The following is a 13785-nucleotide window of genomic DNA, read 5'->3' as shown; positions in this document are numbered from 1 at the left end:
GGTCATTTAGAGCCCTCTACCTCACCCTGGAATACACCTATTTTCGTAATTAAGAAAAAATCTGGCAAATGGTGTTTATTACATGATCTTAGAGCAATTAATGCACAGATGCGCCTGTTTGGATCAGTTCAGCGATGGCTCCCATTGCTCTCTGCACTACCTAAAAATTGGAAAATTATAATTATAGATATTAAAGATTGTTTTTTCTCTATACCTTTATGCCCTCAAGATAGGCAAAGATTTGCATTTACCATCCCAGCCATTAATCATTTAGAGCCTGATCATAGATACCAATGGAAGTTCCTACCTCAGGGGATGGCAAATAGTCCTACCATGTGTCAACTGTACGTGCAAATGGCACTTAAATCAGTTAGAAATCATTTTCCATCTCTGCTCATAGCAATTTATATAGATGACATACTCCTTTGCCATAAAAATTTACAGTTATTGCAAGAAGCATACCCTATATTAATAAAAACGTTAGGGCAATGGGGATTGCAGGTGGCCACTGAAAAGTTGCAAGTTGCTCAAATAGGAGCCTTTTTAGGAACACTCATTTATCCTGACAAAATTGTTCCTCAAAAATTAGAGATTCACAGAGATCATTTGCACACCTTAAATGATTTCCAAAAATTATTGGGAGACATTAATTGGCTCAGACCATTTTTGGAGATTTCCTCTGCTGAGTTAAAACCTTCATTTGATATTTTGGAAGGGGATTCTCATATCTCCTCCCCTAGAGCCCTTACTCCTGCTGCCAATCAGACATTGCAGACAGTAGAAAAAGCTTTTCAAAAGGCTCAATTACAACGCATTGATGAGTCACAACCTTTTGATTTGTGTGTCTTTAAGACAGCCCAGTTGCCAACCGCAGTTTTGTGGCAAAATGGACCTTTATTGTGGGTTCATCCAAATGCATCTCCTGCCAAAATAATAGATTGGTATCCTGATGCAGTTGCACAGCTTGCCCTTAAAGGCCTAAAAGCAGCTATTACCCACTTTGGACAAAATCCTAAAATCCTAATTGTACCTTATACTGCTGCACAAGTTCAAACCTTGGCAGCCACATCTAATGATTGGGCAGTTTTAGTCGCCTCCTTTTCAGGACAGATTGACAATCATTATCCAAAACATCCAATTTTACAGTTTGCCCTGAATCAGGCTATAGTGTTTCCACAAGTAACAGCTAAGGACCCACTTACAGATGGGATTGTGGTATACACTGATGGATCAAAAACTGGTATAGGTGCTTATGTGGTAAATAATGAGATAGTATCTAAGCAATATAATGAAACCTCACCCCAAGTTGTGGAATGTTTAGTGGTACTAGAGGTTCTTAAGGCATTCCCAGGACCACTTAACATCGTATCAGATTCTTCCTATGTAGTTAATGCCGTTAATATTCTTGAGACAGCTGGGGTAATAAAATCCTCTAGCAGAGTTGTCAACATTTTTCAACAAATACAATATGTTTTATTAAATAGAAGATTCCCTGTTTATATTACTCATGTTAGGGCACATTCGGGCCTCCCTGGCCCTATGTCTCTGGGAAATGACTTGGCAGACAAAGCTACTAAAGTTATGGCTGTTGCTCTGTCTTCCCAGGCAAAAGCAGCAAAAGAATTTCATAAGCGTTTTCATGTGATAGCTGAAACTTTACGTCGCCGCTTTGCATTAACTAGAAAAGAAGCTAGAGAAATTGTTACTCAATGTCAAAATTGCTGTGAATTTTTACCTGTCCCTCATGTGGGAATAAACCCACGTGGCGTAAGGGCTTTACAGGTCTGGCAAATGGATGTCACGCATATTTCCTCCTTTGGGAGAAATCAATATTTACATGTTTCTATTGACACCTGCTTTGGTGTAATGTTTGCCACACCTTTAACAGGTGAAAAAGCCTCTCATGTTATACAACATTGCCTCGAGGCATAGAGTGCTTGGGGGAAAACACAAACTCCTTAAGACAGACAATGGACCAACTTATACCTCTCAAAAATTTCAATAGTTCTGTCGCCAGATGGAAGTGACTCATCTGACTGGTCTCCCGTATAATCCTCAAGGGCAAGGCATTGTAGAACGCGCTCACCGCACTCTCAAGTCCTACTTAATTAAACAAAAGGGGGGAGTCGAGGAGGCTCTACCTCCAGTACCAAAAATAGCTGTTTCTTTTTTTTTTAAAAGCTTTGTTCTTGATTAGTTTATATATATTTTTTTAATTTTTAATATTTTTATTACATATTTTCCTCAATTACATTTCCAATGCTATCCCAAAAGTCCCCCATAGCGCCCCCCACTTCCCTACCCACCCATTCCCACTCTTTTGGCCCTGGCATTCCCCTATATTGGGGCATATAAAGTTTGCAAGTCCAATGGGCCTCTCTTTCCATTGATGGCTGACTAGGTCATCTTTCGATACATATGCAGCTAGAGACAAGAGCTCCGGGGTTCTGGTTAGTACATCATGTTGTTCCAACAATAGGGTTGCAGATCCCTTTAGCTCCTTGGGTACTTTCTCTAGCTTCTCCATTGGGAGCCCTGTGATACATCCAATAGCTGACTGTGAACATCCACTCCTGTGCTTGCTAGGCCCCGGCATCGTCAGCTGTTTCTATGGCACTCTTCACTCTTAATTTTTTAAATCTCGATGCTCAAGGCCATACTGCGGCTGAACGCCACTGTTCAGAGCCTGACAGGCCAAAAGAGATGGTAAAATGGAAAGATGTTTTGACTGGTCTCTGGAAAGGCCCAGATCCTATATTAATAGGATCCAGGGGAGCTGTTTGTGTTTTCCCACAGGAAGAAGACAACCCATTCTGGTTGCTGGAACGACTGACACGAAGAATTCTGACACCTGAAGATGACTCCCAGATGGATCCCTTGGAAACTACCTCTAGCCCTCTGCTGCCTCTGTGGATTTGGGTTCCTAGTAAATTTGCTATGAAAAAGGGACTTTTCATACAAGACTTTAACATGCATCCTTTTCATAAATGGGTACTTTGTGGGATTAATGGTAGCTGTACAGATCTTAATCCCTTGGTTTTCCTCCAAGGAGGAGCTGCTGGAAAAGCGATTTTTACTGGTATTTCAAAATTTGCTCAGTTTCATCAAGCTCTGTTACCTGATAGAACCATTTATCAAAATTCTACTACTGAAATCACTGGACTTAATAAGACCCTGGTAAAACAATTATCCATCTACTCCAGTTTGTGTGTACACCCCTTTCTTTTTTATTCTTTCTAACGGATCCTTTGAATCCTGTACTAATGAAACCTGCTGGATGTCACAATGCTAGAACCTTAAGTGGACCAGCCGTGCAATGCTTGCCAAGATTCCACGATGGATTCCTGTCCCTGTGGAGACTCCTTCCACCTTATCTTTGCTCAGGCAAAAGCGAGACTTTGGCATCACTGCAGCTGTTGTGGTGGCAATGGCTGCCAGTGCGGTGGCAGCTACGGCTGCTAGAATTGCTATGACAACATCAGTCCAGTCAAGCACAACTATCAAGCAGTTGTCCTCCTCTGTGGCAGATGCGATTGATCAACATTGAGTGCTCAGTGCCCAATTAAAAGGTGGGCTAATGATAGTGAACCAGCGCATTGATCTGGTAGAGGAAAGGCTGGAAATTCTGCTCCAAATGCCACAGCTTGGCTGTGATAAGAAATTAGGAGCCTTATGTATTACTAGTGTCCAATATGAAAATTGGACACGTGCAGCTAATCTATCTAAAGAATTGTCTGTTTCTTACAGGAAACTGGTCTAAAGGATTTGATGAAAAGCTTGAGACGCTACGTGCACTGATGGCGATTAATCCCACGCGCATGGACCCATCATTGGTTGATGGAATCAAAGGACTTACTTCCTGGATGTCTTCTACATTCTCATATTTTAAGGAATGGGTGGGAGTAGGCCTGTTTGGGGCAGCCCTGTGTTGTGGATTAGTGTTTTTACTATGGCTGGTTTGCAAACTCAGATCTCAACAGAGACATGACAAAGTGGTAATTGCTCAAGCACTTGCTGCCATAGAGCAAGGCACCTCTTCTGATATTTGGCTATCCATGCTCAGAACTTGATTGGCATCTGAGTTCTCTGCTCTTACATTCCACGGATCTATGGATCCATTGCACTGGAATGAGAGAGACTCATTGATCAGCCTTTTACATCGCTGAGGTTTCCTCATTGCACGCGATGGGATGAGCATGATTTCCCCACTAATTCATTTTTTGGCTGGCCTCTTTTGTAGAGTTCGCCCTAGGTCATTTAGCAGTTACTGTCACACAGTACTGCAATATCCAAAGACGGGCAACTTTCCTCATGCACAGACCAACCTAAGGCACGGGGCCCGGTGGCAATAGGGTTTTCCAATGACGGGTAAGGCTGTGACATTGGAGGAACGACCTAAAACAGGAGCCACAGTAGATGGACATAACTGCATTGCCTAGACCAGCCTTGCTGTATTATAACTGAAAAGGGGGAGATGTAGGAAGCCGTGATAATATGTGCCGTCACTAGATGGCTCTAAAGCTCCATTGTGCGCATGTGCCGGAGCAAATGCCCGCCAAATCACTAGTCTGTCCCCCGGGACATTTGAGACTGTGGGTGGAACCGCCAGTAGTATTAACACTTCACACCTGTGGGTATATATAGCAACACGATTCTATCCTTCTTTGTTCTACCTCACGATTATGAATAAAGTGTAACCACAAAAGGTCTTGACTTGTGTCCTGTGTGTTCCTGCGGGATGGGAATAACCCAGGACAACATTCATAGAGTTTCTCTCCAGTATGGTTTTTTGTTTGTTTGTTTTTTTGTTTTTTTGTTTTTTTACATTTCAATCTTTTATTAGATATTTTCTTCATTTACATTTAAAAAGCTATCCTGAAAGTCCCCCTATACACTCCCTCAACGCTGCTCCCCTACCCACCCACTCCCACTTCTGGGCCCTGGCATTCCCCGTTACTGGGGCTTAAAAAGTTTACAAGACCAAGGGGCCTCTCTTCCCAATGATGGCAAACTAAGCCATCTTCTGCTACATATGCAGCTAGATACATGAGCTCTGGGGGTATTGGTTAGTTTCTATTGTTGTTCTGCCTACAGGGATGTAGACTCCTTCAGCTCCTTGGGGACTTTCTCTAGCTCCTCCAATGACGGCCCTGTGTTCCATCCAATAGATGACTGTGAGCATCCACTTCTGAGTTTGCCAGGTATTGGAATAGCCTCACAAGACACAGCTATATCAGGATAGTATGACATGACCATGACCTGTAAAGGCTTTACCACATTGATAACATTCATATGGCTTCTCTCCAGTACGTTTAGTTTTCTGACTTTGGAGATGACTGTGACGTGGAAAGGCTTTACCAATTACATTCTTAGGGTTTCTCTCCAGTATGTGTACTCTTATGACATTGGAGATAACTGTGTAATGCAAAGGCTTTACCACATTGATTACATTCATAGGGTTTCTCTCCAGTATGTGTTCTTTTATGACGGTGGAGATGACTGTGTTGTGCAAAGGCTTTACCACATTGCTTACATTCATAGGGTTTCTCTTCAGTATGTTTTCTTTTATGACGGTGGAGATGACTGAATTGTGAAAAGGCTTTACCACATTGATTACATTCATAGGGTTTCTCTTCAGTATGTTTTCTTTTATGATATTGGAGACCATTGTGACTTGTAAAGGCTTTACCACATTGATTACATTCATAAGGTTTCTCTCCAGTATGTGTTCTTTTATGACATTGGAAACTACTGCGAAGTGCAAAGGCTTTACCACATTGATTACATTCATAGGGTTTCTCTCCAGTATGTGTTCTTTTATGATATTGGAGACCACTGTGACTTGTAAAAGCTTTTACCACGTTGATTACATTCATAGGGTTTCTCTCCAGTATGGGTTCTATTGTGATATTTAAGATGACTGGGTGTTCGAAAGGCTTTACCACATTGGTTATGTTCATGTGGTTTTCTCTCCAATTTGTCTTTTTTTATGACATTGGAGAAGACTTTAGAACGTTCATTACATTCATAGAGTTTCTCTCCACTATGATTGCTTACATACCTGCAATGAAAATTGGCACATGTGATATAGTTACTCATTAATTTCCCTGTTCAATCATTTCATCAAGATGAATAAAGTTTACAAATTGGTCTAATGATAAAGATGTACCAGATCATCTGGTTTTATCACTTTATATGTTCATGGTGTTCTCCCTCATTATGGGTTGTTTTGCATCTTTCAAGATATCTGTGATGGTTATTACAGGGCTAACATTTATAACATCCTTTTTATACAGGATATTTATATGATGTATTTCATCTATAAGAGGAAAATAGAACAACTCACAGCTTTATAACAGTAATTGCTTTCATAATTTTTCCTGTAGCGTGAATTGTACCACATTTGAATGTGAACCAGGATAAATAAAAAAATTTACAAATTCCTAGTACCCATAAAGATTTTCTACAGTGTGAGCTTTGGGAAGTTCCCAGTAAAATTAGAAAACCAATTCATTCCAAACTTTTATCATATTCAGAATGTCTACCAAAGATGGAATCTGACAATTTTCTCACAGTTCTGGGATAGAAAGTGGTACATTGCTTCTTTCAATATCCCTATGCTCACATAGCTTTTATCCATTGGGACACATGATATATATATATATATATTAATAGAAGAGTAACAGATGAAAGGTTTCCATGCTGCATTCATACTGTTTGACCTTTTGTTCCTAATAGACATGTAATATATGAATTAAGGTTTCTACTATGACAACACTCTTGACTCTCATAAACTGTACCCTAAACAAACAATCAATTTCACTATAAGAATATGAGTATCACCAACTTTCCCATGGATTATTTGCTTATCGGAAGGTTTTGCATATATATTTATCCCCATTCGATGGGCAATATCTAAGTCTTGTAAGTCTATACACATTGTCAGATCAGTATAGCTCTAGTAGAGGTACAAAGTGAATAAAGGTATGCCTTAAGGCAATGTTTCCTCGTCTTTTTTTTTTTTTTTAAAAAAAAGGAATGCTTTGATAAATAAATCAGATAACTACATCTAATCAGTACATTTTTTTTTAAGAATAGTATTATTAGGGCCGGCGTGATGGCTTAGTGGTAAAGAGCACATACTGCTCTACCGAAGGTCCTGAATTCAAATCTCGGCAAACACATGGTGGCTCATAACCATCTGTAACAAAATTTGATGCCCTCTTCTGGAGTATCTGCAGACAGCTACAGTGTACTTATATACAATAAATAAATAAATATTAAAAAAATATTGTAATTATAGTTACACTTCAAATATTGACATTTTACACTCCTGCTTTGATTTAGAGCTTCCATATCATAGTAACATTTCCTTAGAAGCATAATTGCATAAGCTTTCACGTGAAAATTACCTTTCATTTCTTCTTGAACTTTGACAATGTCTTTCAATATGATGGTTTTCCCAAGTGTAGCCTAAAAGACAATACCAGAAAAATGAATGATACAGTATTGGAAATAAGGCAAAATTCAAGGTACTGTGAATTTTCACATCACTGGACACTATTTATTCAGCTCAGTCTTCCTTGATCTCAATTGTAATAACAGAGCACCATCACTAACCAAGAGACATGTCTTCCCACTATTTTGAAAAGCAAAAGAAAATTCACAGTCATACCTATAATAGTGAGGTTCCAGTAGGTCTCCAGCATCACATCTTTGTAGAGACTCTTCTGGGAAGGATCCAGCAAATTCCACTCTTCCCCAGTGAATTTCACATGCACATCATCATAAGTCACTGCATCCTAAAATGTCCCATACATGCGTACATCACAAAGCATGGTACTGACATCACTGTAAAGCAAATGTACGCTTCCTTGACCATATATTCATGTAATTCTGGTGCTTCCTCCACTGACTTCCTGACACAGAAGTTATAATCTAAGTACCATAACATTTTAAAGGAAATTGAGTTGAAGGTTCACCTGTGTTGCTTATGAACATTTTAAATAAATAGGGTAAAGACTTTCGAGAGGAATTTCAATTGAGAGGGAGATGTAGGGTGAAACAGATCAACAGTACTGAGGACACATCCCAGAAATTGTAACAAAAATCACTAACAAGAAAAATCATGGACAAGCAGGGTGTATTTGTTCATGTCTTTAATCCCAGAGTCACGGGCAGGTATACGTCATTGAGCTGGATCCCTGTCTGTTCTATGTAACACATTCCAGGACAGCAAGGGTTACATATTAAGACCCTTACTTTACTGCAAAAATCAACCACGGAGACAAAAATGATAGAAAGAACTCAGTTGTTTACTACAGTTCCTACAAAGAAGAATACATTCCCTGCACTTATGTACTCATATAGCAGAAACAGGAAGTGTACCACCTTAAACTGCAACATTAGTAAAACTTTCTAGCAACAAAGGCACATTTAATGGACCAATGGGCAGATGAAAATATTACTTTGTATTGAACATAAAAAGCATCATAAGGCAGAAGAGAGCGATAACTCAGCCGAGGAAAGCGTTGCTGGTCTTCCAGATAACAGTGGTCAATTACTAGCATTCACTTGACACATGGCTTTATGAACAGGAGTTCTGAGTCCACCTTCCAACAACACTAACGATGTGGCACACATGATATTCATATTCATGCACACAGGCAAAACACTCCTATTTATTTAAAAATTTCAAAACAAACACAAGAGTTTGGGGAAACATCAACACACAGAATACAATGACTCTGAACCCTCAGGCAGTATTGATATCATGAGCATATGCCATCCTCAATAATAGACTATAATCTATGTGCCCACGGGGTACATAGGGGGCCCCAACCCCACTCAAAGGACAAACAGAGGAGATTGGGAGGAGGGAGTCTATGAGGGCAGGGACCTAGAGGAGGGACAGTGATCAGGGTGATAATGAATATCTAATTCATAGGATAAACAACAAAAAAAAGGAACGAAAGAAAAAGGAAAATTTTGAGTGTATATTCACTTTCATCTTCCCCAAGATGAATCTAGAAATGCTCCTGAACTATTCAAATGTCTAAAGTCTCTGCTGACACTCAAAACAATATCTTGACAGCCACATCAGAAAGCAAAGTTGCAAAATCAAACAGCAAGCTATATCTTTCCAACTTAAAATGGCACTGAATACCCCTTCCCATTCCAATCAAAAGGAATGTGCACACAGTGAGAAGACTGAACAAAGGCAAGAAAAACAGCAGGGCAAACACCAAATCCTATAGCTTTGTCTCAAACACATTGCACTTCAATTAATAAAGGCATAGATGGTGCTCTTCCTGTAACTTCTCATACATCTCTCAGTTTGGGTACTTCCTCTCCATGCAAGCATCTCTCCATGGCAGATTTCTCAATGTGTTAGTTTTCTCCACAACCTGTGGTCACAAAATGCAACTCAAGCATCAACCTCACCACTTAAATGCAAGGAACTCAAACAGAGTCTTCCCTGGGATCCTGACTTTGTCAAAAGATGGCTGGAGGGGTGCTAAACTGAAGCCATAGAGAAAGAATCTATGACCATGCTATTTTCATCTTTCAGTTTCCAAAAGCGGTATGATATGGATGATCCTGTGAAGTTTGACTTCTAAATTAACGGACCATGCCTTGCTTGGACCACATTTGCAGCAGGTTTTGTTTAAGGTTCCAGCCTGAGATGAGGAAACACGTTGAATACTCCTCCCATTAATTTAAAACATACAAGCAGGAGGAAATGCTACACTTAGGGTACCTTCATAGGCATATACCCACAAGGGCATTTCCTCCATTAAGTTCATAGCCACTTTATTTATAAAAGTTAGAAACAGGAAAGAATGCAGATGTTCCTCAACTGAAATGTGGACACAAAAACCATGTTACATTTACAAAATGGAATGCTATTCAGATATAAAATGTGGCCTCCCTTCCCCCAGCCTGGAACCTGCTTGCTCAAGGGTGGAGCTACCTGCTCATTCGTCCTGCCACGCCTACTGCTGGACCCTGCCTTTGCTGCCTGGAGGCACACACGTGTTCGTCCTGCTACTGGACCCTGAGTTACTTGGCGGGAAATTGGGTTCCCTCCCCCTTCCTTTATAACTGAGTGTCTGAAAATAGTAAAATTGAGCTTTGATCAGAATGTTGTCTTAGCTCCATTCTTTCTTCCGCCCCGTCTAGATTCCTCTCTTTTCAGCTCGAACTGCCATTCTCAGTTGAACCGTTCGTGTTGTGGACTGCGGGCAGGCCGCAACAATAAAAAACAAGGACATCATGAATTTTGCAGAGAAATGGGTACAATTAGAAACTAAGATCTGGAATGAGGTAACTCAGGCCCAAAAGGACATGCATGTACATACTCACTTACAAGTGAATAATAACCATAAGTACAGAATATCCACAGTGCACTTCATAGACCGAAAGACACTAAACAAGACAAGGCACAATTGAGCATGGTTGAATCTCACTCAAAAGGGGGGTATGAAAGAGAGAGAAGAGGCAGGTGGAAGGGAGAAAACTGGATGGGATGGTAGTCAAGAAAGAAGGGGAGTGTTAGGAACAGGTGTGGTAAGAGACAAGAGAATGCCAGAAAGCCAGGAAAATGAAATGAAATCAGGAGATGTTGGGAGGGTTACGGTGGAGGCATCTGTCGAATGTGCCTGAGAATATGAATGGGAGGGCACAAATGTGGCTAGGGAGGTGATCTTAGCTTAGATATAAAGCATTGAGTTATGGGGCATGAAGAGGTGACATCTTGCAGTCAGGCAGAACCACCAGTGAAGTGTTCAGTACATCAAGAAAACCAAATACCTTTCCTCCTAAAATTTGTTCTGTCTGCAAGTAAGGCAGGCACAAAGTTGAAACAGAGACTTAGGGAATGGCCAAACTATACCCTGCCCAACTGGTAACCCATCCCTTGGGCAAGCACCAAGCCTGGCATTACTGAGGATAATTTGTTATACTTGCAGATAGTAGCTTAGCATCATTGTCCTCTGAGCATCTCCATCCAGCATCTGACTGAAACATATGCAGAGACCCACAACCTAACATTGGACAGGGCTCAGGGAGTATTTTAAAGGAGTTGGGGAAAGAATTGACGGCCTCTGAAAGAATAGGAAGGCCATGAGGAGACCCTCAGAGTCAACTAACCTGGAACCTAGGAGACTCTCAGAGATGGAGTGACCAACCAAAGAGCACACACAGGCTGGGATGGAGGCCCTCACCATATATGTAGTGGATGTGCTGCTCAGTCTTCATGGGGTCCCCAACATCCAGAGCAGGGCATGTCCCTTAAGCTGTTCCTGTCTGTGCAAACTGTTTCCCTAACTGGGCTGCTTTGTCTGACCTCAGTGGGAAAGGATGTGTCTAACCCTGCAGAGACTTGACATACCATAGTTGGGGGATACTCAAGTGGTTCCCACACTCCATGGGGAGATAAAAAGGAGTCAGTCATGAGCGACTGTGGAAGGTGGAATGGGATGGGTGTAACAATTAGAATGTAAATTGAATAAAGAAATAGGGGAAGTTTCCCAGCACTCAGGAGGCAGAGGCAGGGGGATTTCTGAGTTCGAGGACAGCCTGGTCTACAAAGTAAGTTCCCGGACAGCCAGGGTGACACAGAGAAACCCTATCTCAAAGGAAAAAAAAAAAAGAAATAGGAAGATTGAACAAATACTTATCAAGAGCATAAAAATATACAAATCAGGCAATTTTTTTTGTTTGTTTGTTTGACCTACTCAATATCTCAGGGTATAAGCCAAGTACAAAAGTTTTCTGTTTTCTTTTCCTTTTTTTTTTTTTTTTTTTTTTGGCCAAAATATCACAGAAATGACCTCTTCCTAAAGTTTTCAGTCTATTTTGCACTGAAATAGTATGACCTCAACTTCCTGTGGCTGCATTACTGTAAACATTCCAATCTTCCAGACCCTATGGGAACAACCGATTAAGCTGCATTTACAGCTTTCTATGACTTTTGCCATCTCAATTTCTGATATTTTCCATATTCCTTCAAAAGAGACCATAGATTCTGTCCAGCAGCAAAATCAGCTTTCTAAACAATTGCTGTTGTTGATGTTGTTGTTTTTGTTGTTGTTGTTTTTCTACCTTGCAACTCTGCTGCTGTGATGGTTTCCTCTGAGCAGAAGCATCTCAGGTAATAAATGTTTGTTTTACATGATTCTGTCAGATCAAAGCCCATCCTACTGGGAGCTCAGACTAGAAACTGAAGCTAGAAAATGAAGGCAAAAATATTTGACAAACACTATTTCCTGCCTTGCTTTCTTGCTTGGTCACTTTCTGTAGCCTCCCTAGTCCTTGAAGCAGGCTGATCCAGACTTTGTCCTTGCTGCCACTAAGATTACCTAGTGTCTTAGTCGGGGTTTCTATTCCTAAACAAACATCATGACCAAGAAGCAAGTTGGGGAGGAAAGGGTTTATTTGACTTACACTTCCACGTTGCTGTTCATCACCAAGGAAGTCAGGACTGGAACTCAAGCAGGTTAGAAAGCAGGAGCAGATGCAGAGGCCATGGAGGGATGTTACTTACTGGCTTGCCTCCCCTGGCTTGCTCAGCCTGCTCTCTTATAGAACCAAGACTACCAGCCCAGAGATGGTCCCACCCAAAAGGGGCCATTCCCTCTTGATCACTAATGGAGAAAATGCCTTACAGTTGGATCTCATGAAGGCACTTCCTCAACTGAAGCTCCTTTTTCTGTGATAACTCCACCTGTGTCAAGTTGACACATAAAACCAGCCAGTACACCTAGTGTAGAGCCTTCTCACTTGATGGCTCTATTTGCTCTTCTCCAATACTCTGCTTCCTGCTGGAAGGTCCTGGAGACTATCTGGACACAAGCCCTGTAGTTCGCCTATGGCATGGCTCCAGGCACAAAGAATGGGTGGTCAGAGGATGGGCCTACACTCTTTATAAGCAGGGACTCTCAGTAAACTTCAGAGGCTTTGAACAAAAGGATTGTCTTGGCCTCATTCTTTTGTTGCCATCTGATCTCTTTCAGCCCCCGGCTGCCTTTCTGGGCACAGGCAGCTACAATTCTCACCTAGCTCTCTCATCCAACCCAAGACCACTTGCTTCCCAATATTGCCATCCTTCATGGAAGAGTCTTCCTATATCAATTATCAACACTATCTCTCAGAGACATAGAAACCAGCCATTCTGATGAGGGCATACCTGCAAGTGAAGCTCCTTCAGATGACTGTAGTCTGAAATGTTGAGTTAAAACAACTATGACACAGAGAAATAATAAATGAGAAAGTTGTAAAATTTCAATACCAATGATCTAACCATATCAATTACAGGACCCCTGCCACCACATCAGGGAGTTGGAGTAGTGTCTGAGCCAGGATAAAATGGGAAGGGCTCCTTGCTCAGAGCATGGGAAGATACAGTGGAATGGGGAAAAGAGAGGCTGCACTGCCCTGTGGTGAGGTTTCCTTAACCCTGGATTCCCAGGCCACGGAGACCAAAGAGGTGGCCAAACAGCTGGAAGGTGAATAGAGGAGCAGATTGCCCCACAGACCCAGAAATAAGACTTCTGGTCTAAAGAAGATATGTTAGCTTTGCTGGAAGGGATGAAAAACAACCTCCCATATACTGACAGCTCCAAGTTCAAAACTACAGAATCACATATAGACTGAGAACAGGGTTGTTTAGAAGGGGGCAAAATGAGGTCTTTGTCCTTTCCACCATTTTGCAGAGTCTGATTTTGCCCTGAAAGCGGTCATAAAGAGCTCTCTGTCAGGGGCAATTTAATGGGTACAGGTGCT

General features: G+C 41.2%; 1 pseudogene across 1 annotated transcript in view; it reads right to left on the bottom strand.

Moving 5' to 3' along the window:
• The window catches only part of LOC147001112 (zinc finger protein 124-like), a 104580-nt pseudogene that overhangs the window by 80235 nt on the left and 10560 nt on the right, over positions 1-13785 (bottom strand). The window contains exons 2-3 of the transcript XR_015045184.1: positions 7676-7802; positions 7413-7473 (exon numbers count right to left, since the gene is read on the bottom strand). The product of XR_015045184.1 is annotated as a zinc finger protein 124-like (transcript). The remainder of the gene's footprint in view (positions 1-7412; positions 7474-7675; positions 7803-13785) is intronic.

This window comes from Mus caroli, unplaced genomic scaffold, assembly GCF_978045245.1.
Source record: "Mus caroli unplaced genomic scaffold, Mus_caroli_1 scaffold_14, whole genome shotgun sequence".
NCBI lineage: Eukaryota > Metazoa > Chordata > Mammalia > Rodentia > Muridae > Mus > Mus caroli.
Note: the sequence above shows the minus strand (reverse complement) of the source record. Positions and strands in the feature narration are given on the sequence as shown.